A 12649-nucleotide genomic window follows, 5' to 3' on the forward strand; every position below is an offset into this window, starting at 1 on the left:
ACTTGGGAGGCAGAGGCAGGCAGATCTCTGTGAGTTTGAAACCAGCCTGCTCTACAGAGCAAGTTTCAGGACAGCCAAGGCTACAAGAGAAAGCCCATCTTAGGGGGAAAAAAAGTTAGTTAAAACTAAAATTTCCAAACAAAACAAAAACCACATTTCTTGCTTATATAAAAATTCTGAAAAGATTTTTGTTAAATTAACATGTTCTTCTAGTACAGTGTGTAGAAAATTACTTGATAGCAGAAAATTTAATACCAAAACTTCTGATACTCAAAAATGAAAATGTCTGGATACAAGAATTGTAATTTTTTCATATACATGGTGGAAAGGCAATTTAAAAACTCAGTTCGTACTGATGTAAAGTTCTCTTGCAATGCTGCAACGTTTCAAGGTGTATCCTCACGTCAGATATTTTGTCAGGTGGAGCAAAGGCCATTTTGGTGAGAGTTTTCTAGCTCTAGCAGTCTGTGATCTGGCAGTCTGACACTTTGTCTACCGTCATCTCGACCAGCAATCTAAGCAGCTGAGAGTTCGCTGATATAATTAGTGTTAAAATCCACCAACGTTACTGCAGTGTTACTAATATTACAGGATGGTACTTTCATGTCAACTTCAGAACCAACGCTGTTAATAATCTGATTTCTTTCAGGTTTCTTGAGTAATTACAACTCGTTTTAAAGGAAGATTGAGTTGGCTCACACTCATATACACAGGCAGGAACCTATTAAAAGGTCCAGTGCACGACAATTTCACTTTCCTCGCTGGCATCATTATTAGACCGCAGGTTCATTAACCCTCAAGCACTATTCCCAATAAGCTTACAACAAGTTTAGTTCCACTTGGCGTGGAGAAACGGAGTGTATTTTATGTAAATACCTAAGTTGTACTCATAAACCTAGATTAGAAATAACCATTTAGCAGATGAAGCGTGACACCAAAAAAGCTTGCTTTTAAAATGATTCATGCAAAACTTCACAGACCCCTTAACCACATTTTTCCACTTTTGCATATTTGTTGGACAACCAACATCCCTAAAATTAGCACCAAAATCTTCAGTTTGGACAGAAAATAATAAAGCAACATTAGGAATAAGTATTTTCGCACCTTATTCTGCTTTTAGGAGTGTACCTGTTCTAGAGTTGTCAAGGTCTGTCTCTTTCGTCTTTACACTAATCAAATAATCTTTCTTACTGCTTCCAGGTTTAAGGACTTATCACTTTATGAGTATTTGCTTGCTTGAATGCATGTGCACCACACGTTCACCTAGACCAGAAGGGGTTGTCGGATTCCCGTTTGTGAGCAGTCAGCCATATGGACGGGGCAAAACCCGAACCTGGGTCCTCTGTACATCGGCAAGAGCTCCTAACCACTGCACCATCTCTCCAGGTTCTTACCCCCAGTTTTTAAAAAGATACTTCCAGATATTATCAGGCGTGTCTTTGGCACTACAATTTACAAAGCAAAAGGAAAATATTGCTGTTAGAATGCCACTTCTATGCTGTGTTAACTGGTCCTCTCTAAAACGTTAATATCGGTTTTGTAAGCTTCAAAGGATTGAAGCGATCCTACTGAAATTAATGTTTTTACCTGTAATCAAGTAAAGAAAATGTAATAAAAGAGAACACACCATGATCTTATTTCTCAAGTAAAAAGATCGTTGCATTGTTTTAAAATATGGTAACATGGTGGAAGACGATCTATTTCCTTTTGACTGTTTCCTTTAAACACAGACCTATGTAATATACAATGTACTTGATGCGGGGTGGGGGCGGAGAATCAGCTCCAGTTCTAGCTTAGGAAAATCTGAACAAAGACCTCTCAGAGACAAGGCTTCTCTTTTCTACGCCCCTAGGGCTGACTTATTTTGCTTCTGCACGCACATGGAACGGGTGTGATGACTGGCAAAGCCCCACTCTCCCCAACCTTAAGCATAGTTCCCCAGCGACGGCTTCCGGGTAGCCGGAGGGTGGTCCAGGAGAGCGTCCCCCCCCTCCCCCGCTCCGTGTCCCCCAGATCCCTAGAGAAGCCGGAAACCGACACACCAGAGACGCCCCGATCTCTGGGCTGGGCTCCTTCAGCCTCCCCAGACCTCACCTTTCTTCTCCCACACCGCCCACGCCCTCCCCTCTCCCTCCTCCGGCACCTGCGCGCGCGCCCCCGATGCCGTGCCCGCCTCCCGCTGGTTGCCAATCACAGCTTCCCGCAGTTCCCTGGTTACCGAAACAACGGTCCTGAGGCTTTGGCCACGCCCCCTGGCGCTGCTTCCCGCCTTTCGCGCCCTTCGTCCAATCCCTAGCGTCCGAGTGCTCTCCGGTTCCCGCCTCCCGGTCCCCGCCCTCCAGAAGGCCCGCCCCCTTTCGGAAGCACGGCGGCGTCACCTGACCCGTAGGCGCTCCCTCGGTAGAAAGCAGGAAGGGGCGTGTGCGCGACGGGGAGGGGCGCGAGAAGAAAGCGGCGGGGATGCCGGGAGTGGGGCGGGGCCGAGGCTTGTCAGTCGGGTCTCGCGAGAGAGGACGGAAGCCTGTGGGAGCCCGTGGCCTTTAAAGTGCGATTCAGCCCTTTCCTCCGGGGCTAGTTTGTAAACACGGCTGGGCTCCGGGCTGCCGGGGGGTGGACAGGACCATGAATTAGGGACCTGGGCAGGTGAGTAGTGGGGGAAAGGGCCGCGGTCGAGGGGGGGCTGTGAGGATCCAGAGGAAGAAGGCGCTAACATGGCGACGTCTCTGCCCGTAGTCCCCACCCCCCGCCTCCCACCCCCTTGGCGCCCCTGCTGTGGACCCCAACCCTCCGGACTGCTGTGGCCGCGCCGCCGCCGCTGGCCTGGCGGACCGACCCGACCCGTTAGGTAACGCGGCTGCTGCGTCGGCCTCACCCTCGCGCGCTTTCCCAAGCCTGAGCAAAAGGGAATAACGGCTCCCTCAGACCCCTCCCTCCGCTGTACATCCCCTTGTGTGGTCACTTGAGAGGTCCCCGGGGCGCTCTTCGGATCCGCCCAGCTGACGGGCGGGGGACACCCCCGCCTCAAGTCCTTGATCGGGCCGCAGGAGGGTCCACGCTGGGCTCCCCACCCAGGGCTCCGACGGTTGAGCACCGCGGGGTTTGGGATGGTGCGGTGGAGAAGGCTTGGGCAGCGTGGCTAAAGATCGAGCCGGGGTCCCGGGCTTCGGTGCAATGTGATGGAGCCGATGGTATGAAGGACCTGGGAGCTGGAGGTGTCTCGGCCTTTCCCGTCCTTTCTGCCACCCTCACACTCCCGCCACCCCCCACTTTTTCCAGGTGGGGCGGGGCTGAGGTGTGGGTGCAGGTTGATTCTGCTTTTTCCTCCCATTTTTTTTTTTTATCTCGACGGGTGTTCTGCAGAGCTAATCTGTTCCTTTTATCAATACCCCAGAGACAAGGGAGAGAGAATAGTGTGGTTTTTGGGGGGTGTGAGTGTGTCTGCCTGCGCCTGTCTCTCTGTGTCTCCATAGTGCTCATTCATTGAACCAGACCTAGGAGGAGCTGGGGACCATTTTTATGCATCTAGGTAATATAAAATTGTCTCTTAATGGGGACTCTTAAAACTGAGGAGGCCGGGTAAAACTACCGTCAATATAATGGAGTAAAAGGGATTATTCATTGTAAACCCTTAGGCCTGTTTCCTAATACCTAGATTACCTTGTGGAAGTCACAGTTTCTTAGGGATTACAAATTATGGAGACATTCACACCACATGCATGTAATGCTATATTTGAAACCAGACCAAACTCTGACTCTTCTCTGAACTCACTTTTTCCTATTTGAAGAAATTCTTAACCCCTGGAATTGCCATTGTCAGTAATAACCATCTCAGGAATACTCCTTCAGAGCCAAATGGCCTTGATCAATTGCACCAAAACTGGAAAGTAAGACTTTATAAAAGCCTATTTTCAAACAAGTCTAGATAATTTCCTGAAAGAGACACAGTAAGAATCTTGTATTTAAATTTACTAATCTCACTTGAAGAATCCACCGCAGCAAACTTTTTCCAAACATATAGGGATATTTTGTAGAGTAAGCTAAACATGTATCCTGTATAAGTTAAGAAAAATCAGTTCATGGAATGTTTTTATTTTGACTTTTCAAGACAGGATCTGTCCTGGAACTCATGTGTAGACCAAGCTGGCCTCGAACTCACAGGGAACCTCCTGCCTCTGCTCCGGATTGCTGGGATTAAAGGCTTACACCAACACAGCCCAGCAAGTTCGTGGGTCTTAATTCATCAGTTGTGTTGTAATTAAGCTTCTAGGTCTTAAAAATAATTTTGAAAAATAGCAGTGTTTATGCTGCCCTCCTAAGCTGTTTTTCAGTCTCAGTTTTAAAGATGCTACTGCCATTAAGTTTTGAAAAATCACTTAAAATGTAATATTGTGCTCATTTAGAACTTAATTCTTTGGTATCTGTTTTTGTGGGAGGGTGGTTTGAGATAGTTTCTCCTTGTAGCCCTGGCTGTCCTGGAACTCCCTTTGTAGACCAGAGCTCAGAGCTCCTCCTGCCTCTGCCTCCTAAATGCTGGGATTAAAGTTGTGAGCCACCACGCCCGGCAGTTCTTTCTTATCTGTAATTTCTAGAGATGCACTTTCAGGGGGATTGTCTTATTTTTGATATAAGGTACTAAAAACTTCTACCTGGAGAGTCCTTTAACATTACTAGGCTCTTTATTTTGTATTTGGAGCAATAGCAAATGTGTTACCTAGAAAAGCTTACATTTATTTTTATGTAGAGGAGCAATGTTAAACTAAGATAGTGGTGGAACTGGTTATATGTCAGCCCTTTAACAAATAATTGGAAGCCGGGCGGTGGTGGCGCACGCCTTTAATCCCAGCACTTGGGAGGCAGAGGCAGGCGGATCTCTGTGAGTTCGAGACCAGCCTGGTCTACAAGAGCTAGTTCCAGGACAGGCTCCAAAACCACAGAGAAACCCTGTCTCGAAAAACAAAAAACAAAAAACAAACCAAATAATTGGGGGGGGTGCTTTGATGGGTGTTTAAAATTTTAAAGCTGTATTGTTTTGAAATTCTATCATCCATTAAATATCTCATGGCTAGCTGGGCGATGGTGGCGCACGCCTTTAATCCCAGCACTCGGGAGGCAGAGGCAGGCGGATCTCTGTGAGTTCGAGACCAGCCTGGTCTACAAGAGCTAGTTCCAGGACAGGCTCCAAAGCCACAGAGAAACCCTGTCTCGAAAAACCAAAAAAAAAAAAAAAAAATCTCATGGCTAACATTAAATCAAGATATATAGTTTTTTCTACTTTTAAAAATCTTGAAACCTTGAGTTCTAATCTGTACTTTATCTGTACTCTCCTAATCAATTATATATCTAAATCTGGTAAACAATTCTACCATACATGCTGTTTCCATCATTTTTGCCTTTGGGCTCTTCCAATATGATACGTGTGTCTATGAACTGGCATTTCTTTCTTTTGTAACTCTTATTGAAATGCCCTTAGAAAGGTAATTCCTTCATATTTAAAACATAATTCCGGAATGTCCCTTGATTAGAAGCAATGAAAGTAATTGTATAATTCAGTTGACCCCTTTCAAAATTAATAGAGATAGTTCTTGAACTACTCCTTGTATTATTAACTTGTAGCCTATAAAAACTACCTAGCATAGTTATATAGTCAATAGTTCAACATTTTTGTGTTTATCTTATATTCACATCTATTTCTTCAGACTAAAAATTTTTCTGAGATGCTATATGGTCTGTGTATTTTTTTAAACATTTGCTTATTTTTATTTATTTATTTTTTTGCTTGAATGTGTGTATGTGCATCATTGTGTGCAGTGCCTTAGAGGACATCTGAGATCCTGATTCCCTGAAACTAGAGTACAGGTCTTTGTAAGCCATCATGTGGGTACTGGAATCCCCAGGTCCTCTGCAGGAGCAGCAGGCACTCTCAGCTGCTGAGCTTTCTACCCGTGTAGGAAAGCTCTTTTCTATTGAGCTGTGCATTCCCAACCCCTCTTTATGTAATTTGTTTGTATGTTTAATTTATGTAGTATGTGCCTGTCTGTGGGGTGCTGACATATGTATGGAGATCACAGGACAACTCTGAGGAATAAATGTTCTCTTTCCACCACATGGGTTCTGAGGACGGAGCCCTGGTCATCAGACTTGATGGCAAGGTTCTCATGCACGAAACCGTCTCATTGGCTCTAATGCTGAAGTAGTAGAGATCGTCATCACTGTTTTGTCTGTGGGAGAAAAGTCCTAGAAAAACACTTCCTTTGCTCTGTTTCTCAAAAAAGTTCAAATAAGGTATCATTTCATAGAAAATGGAGGACTGTTATGAGTCTTTAAGGCCATGGTAATTGTAATTACCTGTTTTATATCACAAAATATGGAATACACAATTATAAACATGTATGTGATATATGTCTTCTTGTTGACTTTTATTGACAAACCTAAAACTGGTATATTTTCAGTTTAAGATAGATTCTATGATGCTTACTTTGTTTTTGTTGATCATTGTAAGTTTTTCATCTTATTTATCATTAGGCTATGTATAATGTGTTTATATTGACTTGGGTGTGGCAGTCAGAACAACTTTATGGAGGTAGTTCTTTCCTTCCACCTTATATGGGTTATGGGTGTTGAATTCAGGTTATTAGGTTTACACAGCAAGTGCTTTGCTGGCTGAGCCATCTCACTCCCCCTAAAATAATAATTATTATTTCTATTTCTTCTCTTCTTCCCTTTGCTCCTTTTTAGGGTAGACCAAAAGGGTCGTAAATATATTTTGGTGTGTAGGTGTATTTATTCAGGTCCGTATCTTACTCAGTAATTCTCAACCTTCCCCCCACCCCCGTTCATATCCAAAAATAAAAAGCACTGGAATATAGTAGTGAGTGACTTGTTACCATGAGATCCTTGACAGAGTTCTTAGAATAATTGTACTTGGCAAATGGACAAATGGACAGGCAGATTTGACTTATTTTAGTAGTATATGGTTACCCCTCCCCCCTTTTTTTGATACAGTTTCTCTGTGTAGCCCTGGTTATCCTGGTACTCAGTCTGTAGACCAGGCTGGTCTCAGACTCAGAGATCCGCAGACCTCTGCCTCCCAAGGGCTGGGATTTAAGGCATGGGCCACCTTCAGTTTTTAAATATGTTCTCTAAATTGTTTTCCTTTTGTCTAATAGGTTCTAACCTTTTGGATTCCAGTTTTCTACCTTTACTCGTATAGTTTTGTCTTTCCTAGCATTGTAGTTTTCTATTCTGTAGATTTTGTGATGTCTGATGATTATCTACAGTTAATAAGCCACTTAAACCACTCTTAAATTTCCTGTTATTAAATGCCTGAATGGAAAAAAAATGCTTTTTTATTTTATTCTCTCTCTCTCTCTCTCTCTCTCTCTCTCTCTCTCTCTCTCTTTTTAATTTGAGATGTGATGTCACTCTATAGTCCAGACTGGCCTGAAACTTGTGATGGCCTCAGACCCATGGGAGTCCTCTGGCATCAGCCACCCTGTCCAGCTAATTCGCTGTGTTCATTTATTTGCTTGTTTATTCATTCATTTATCCATTTATTTATTTACTTTCATTATTTTTTTTAAGTTTTCTCGAGATAGGGATCCTCTGTGTAATCCTGGCTGTCCTGGAATCACTCTGTAGACCAGGCTCACCTTGAACTCAGAGATCTGCCTGCCTCTGCCTCCTGAGTGCTAGAATTAAAGGTGTGTTCCACCACTACCCAGCAGTGCAGCTAGTTTTTAATAAGTTTATTTATTTAATTTTGAAGACAGCATCTCACTGTGTAACACTGACTGGCCTGGAACTTGCTGTCAAATTGTGCCGGCTTCTAATTCCCAGAGATGTGTTTGCCTTTCCTCATGGGTCTCGTTGGCGGTGCGCACTACTATGCCTAGTGGCTGTGCTCTGCTACTTTTTTTTCCTTTCCCTGCTTTTAACATTGAATTAATGAGCATAATTTTCTGTTGTATACACTTTACAGTATTTGATACCTTTTTTTTTCTTTGAGTTGGTTCATAAGATAATAAACTCAATGGAGTTGCTTATCAGAGGAAGTAAATATGAGGTTGCCAAGACTTTTGGTTTCTCCCAGAAAAAAGTTAAGCAGGCTCACACTGGCATTATAGTGTAAATGTGATAGCTTTGCCATCATTTTTCTAACTTTGTGGTTATGATTATTAAGTATGATGTGATTACTTAATTGGGAATTATTAAGGGAAATAAGTTGTATTGTTTAAGTTTCAAAGTCATATAGTTGACTATATAATTTTATAGTTACTGAACAATAACATATATACTGGGACAAATATCTATTTCATATTTTCTGCCACTTCATTTGTTTCTCTTAAAGTTGACCGAAACTTATGACAACCTAATAACATCAGTGCTTAAATTTTGTGCACTTTGCACATTGAATTTATTGGTTTTAATTTATTAGCTACTTTCTGAATTACATATTTTAAGGAATTAATTTTCTTCCGTATATTCTTCTGGCACAACGAATGTAGTTTTAGGGTAGTTGTTAGGACTCAAATTGTCATGAATCCACTTATGACCCCATGATTTGCTTCGGCAAATTATTTGTTTTCTGTAAGGAGAACTGCACTTAACCTTGTAAGCATTTGAGCAGTGTACATCAGTGCTCACAACTGCGTCAGGACTGGCTGCACGCTCAGTGCATGTTAAGGTGATTACTGTCAAAGATGATCCAGAAATGCTCATCTTCTGCAGTCCCTTCAGGCATGCTTATGACATGGCTTGCAGAGAGTACAACAGTCATTTATTTGGTAGCTTTGGCAACAAATTTGTATTTTCCCTAGGAATTTATAATTTGTGGTAGAAATTACTACCTTAGAATTTCCATAAACCTATTTCAGAGAATTTCATTTTGTTCCATATGTACCTTTTTCCCTAAGTCAGACTTTCCTTTTCATGTAGTAGTGTAGCATATACATATTTTGAGATTATAAAAATTGATACCATAGTTTTCACTAATCCCATCATCAATATTTTAGTGAGATCTTTCATAATATCTTCTGATGAAATTAAAATACTACAGTTTTCCAGGAGGTGGTGGCTTGCACCTTTAATTCCAGCATTTGGGAAGCAGAGACAGGTGAATCTCTGAATTCTAGGCCAACCTGGTCTTCAAAGTGACTTCCAGGACAGCCAGAGCTACATAGAAAAACCTGTCTTGAAAAAACAAACAAAACCAACCAAAAAAAAAAAAAAGACATAGTTCTAATATTTTTTTCTTTTGAAGTTTTTACCAAGAATTCAGCTAACATAGTTGTACCATCAATTCCCAGTTATCATGTTGCAAGTTGCTGGTGTCTTTGTGTCATTTGTCGGGTATGTTCTAGTGTGAAATATGGCTGTTGAGCTAGGAATTTTTCGTTCACTTTCCTAAACTTCAACATACTTAGAGAGAGAGAGAGAGAAAGAAGTGAAATTACTGTTACTGTAATAGGAATTACATGTAATCTGTATTTTCCTCGTTGTAATGAAAAGTTTTTATAAGTGAGTTCTTACTACTAATGATGATTGACTAAGTGTAATTTTTTAAAATATGTGTGGTGTACCTGCATATCATGAGGATGAGTGCATGTCTGCATGGTTGTGCATTCACATGTGTGCACATGTATGGAGGCCTGGCAAAATTTCCAGTGTTTGCCTGGATTAGTCTCTACCTTATTTTTTAAAGTTTTTATTTGTTGTTGTTGTCGTTACTATTATGATGGTGATGATGATGTATTTATGCATTGCATGATGTGTGTTTGTAGGCATTCATGCCGTGACATGAGTGTAGAGACTGAAGGACAATTCTCTGGAATCAGTTCTCTCTGTCCACCTTTGCATGGGTTCCAAGGTTCAAACTCAGGTACCTTGACTCATCTAGCCATGCACATTTGTTTTCAAAGTGGAGTCTCTCACTAAAACTGGAGCTCTTGCATTCAGCAAGGCTACCTGGCGATTGAGCTCTAGAGATCCACCTGATCCTCTACCCCTAGCACTGGTTCCAAATTCATATCTCTCTTCTTGGCCTAGCTTGTATGTGAGTAATGGAGATAATATTCAAGTCCTCATTCTTGTGTGTCAGGTACTGTGTTGACAGCCATTTCTTTATCTCCGGAGTTCTTTTTCTTTTGGTGTGTTTGTACATGTGTATGTGCGTGTACATGTGGTGTATGTGCGTGTACATGTGGTGTTGTATGTGTGTGTACATGTACACGGGTACATATCAGATTATTTTCTTCAACCTTTCCTCTACCTTATTTTTTTGATACAAGGTCTCTCTCTGAACTTGAAGTTCACTTTTGGGTAGGATGATTGTCTAGTGAGTTCCCAGGATCCACCTGTCATGATACGTGCTGGGAATTTGAACTCAGGTTCAATGCTGAATGCATTACTCACTGTGCTATCTTCCCAGCTCCCAAATCATCATAATTCTTGAAGTGTGAATTTCTAGTTCTTACACATAAAGGCCTAGGTTTGATCTCTGGCACTGTATAAACCACTGTGTTGTAACACAGGTATGTGATCTCAATAGTGGGAAAGTAGAGGCAGGAGAGCTGAAGTTTAAGGTTATTCTTGGCTCCATAGCAAGTTCCAGGCCAGCATAGGTCATACGAGATTTTACCTCTGAAAACGAAAGCAACCTTGGCTGACTTAGAACTCACAAGAGATCCTTGCCTCTGCCTCCCGAACATTTTATATTAAAATTTTAGAGGTGGGAGGCAGTAAGTATATTTTATCCTATGTTTTGAGCAAAAATGATACTGTAAACATATCATATAACATACTCCATTACCAAATCTAAAACCATGTTATTAGTAAAATGATGTGGGCTTCGCCTTCGTGTGCTGTGAATATCATTGGTTAATAAAGGAACTGCTTTGGGCCTTTAGCAGAGCTATAGGGAAACAGAGCTAGGCAGGGAAAACTAAACTGAATGCTGGGAGAAAGAAGGTGGAGTCAGAGAGAAGTCATGTAGCCCCCGCCAGAGACAGACACCACAACTTTACCCGGTAAGCCACAGCCACATGGTGATACACAGATTACTAGAAAGGGGTTAAATTATAAGAAGCTACAGCTTTAAATAATAGAGTTTTTGTGTGATTATTTGGGGGCTGAGCAGCTGGGAACAAGTGGCCTCCCTTTGACAGTAAAACTTAATCTACTGCTTTTCGTACTTGTTGCTTTTAAGTCTGTGAGTTCTGGGAAACATTAACTAGCCCACTCAACCCAGGCATTGGTGGTCTGGAAATAATTTAAAATAAAATTTAACTTTGAAGTAAACTAATTTGCTAGGTGGTGGTGGCACATCATGCCTTTAATACAAGCGTTCAGGAGGCAGAGACAGGTGGTTCTCTAAATTAGAGGCCAGCCTGGTCTACAGAGTGAGTTCCAGGACAGCCAGGACTGTTATACAGAGAAACTCTTGTCTCTTAAAAACAAAAACAAAGCCCCAAAATGTAAGCTAATTTATTTGTTTTGGGTTTTGTTTTTCTTTTGAGATATGTAGCTTTAGCTAACCTGGAATTCACTATGTAGATCAGGCTGGATTTGCCTTCCCAGAGACCTGTCTTTCTCTGCCTCCTGATTGTTGGGATTAAAGGCATTGTGCTCAGTATTACTTTTTTTAAATTAAAGACTATTTTTGTGATATTGAACTGATATTACTGTTTACATACTCATTTATTATATGCTTTATGAATCTTTATCAACTTTGAGATCAAAGCTTCAGTATACTGTTGATACTGATATGTCTGGAAAACATCTATTGTGTGTCGTAAGTAGAGAAAAAATTAAAATCTACTGCTTGATATCTGTATGCTATGAATATGTTTTATTGCCATTGGTTACTAAAGAAGCTGCTTTCGGCCAATGGCTTACCAATATAGCCAGGCTGGAAAAGATACATATATATAGAGAGAAGGTGGGGTCAGAGAGAAGCCATGTAGCCACTGCAGGAGACAGACACAGGATGGAACCTTACTGGTAGGCCACAAGCACATTCTGATACACAGATTAATAGAAATGGGTTAATTTAAGATGTAAGAGCTAGTTAGAAATATGTATAAGCTAATAGGCCAAGCCATGTTTTAATTAATACAGTTTCTGTGTGATTAATTCGGTTCTGGGCTGCCAGGAAACGAATAAGCAGCCTCGGACAACAACTGCTTCCCTCACTGAGGTTGGGAATACCTTTCTCCCTTTTGAGGAGTTTCCTTTCCCTCCATTGGTGAACTAAGCATTCCATAGCCAGTATACACAAGGATGATATCAAATCCACAAACTAACAATCTGACTCCCACAGAAGGTTTTGGCGTTAAATGTGTAATGTTCAGTTTCTAGGCATAAAGTATGAGTTAGTATTTATTATTAAGTATAATTTAGTATTAAGCATTAGGAAAACATGCATTTAACGTCAAAGTAAAATGCGGTATAACTTACATAAGCTTAATACTGTAAGTTCATGCCCTAATTTGTATTGTACACATTATTTTCTTAATTCTTTTTGGTATCCGTTAAGTACATGTGAAGGATTGTAGTGAGATAGTATATAAAGGAAATCAGAGATACTTTAACATTGAATAGGTAGTAACTCTTTTAAGTTATGGCTTTAGGTTTTCATACTCATGGATTTAGG

The 12649-nt window shown here is 41.4% G+C and overlaps 1 protein-coding gene across 2 annotated transcripts in view; it reads left to right on the top strand.

The window, feature by feature from the left end:
- Positions 1-2506: 2506 nt before the first annotated feature.
- Positions 2507-12649, top strand: part of Atf2 (activating transcription factor 2) — a 76305-nt gene continuing 66162 nt past the window's right edge. For both annotated transcript variants that reach the window (XM_057755319.1, XM_057755318.1), the window contains exon 1: positions 2507-2643. The gene's annotated coding sequence lies outside the window, so the exon portion shown is untranslated. The remainder of the gene's footprint in view (positions 2644-12649) is intronic.

The sequence above is a fragment of the Chionomys nivalis genome, chromosome 22 (genome assembly GCF_950005125.1).
Source record: "Chionomys nivalis chromosome 22, mChiNiv1.1, whole genome shotgun sequence".
NCBI lineage: Eukaryota > Metazoa > Chordata > Mammalia > Rodentia > Cricetidae > Chionomys > Chionomys nivalis.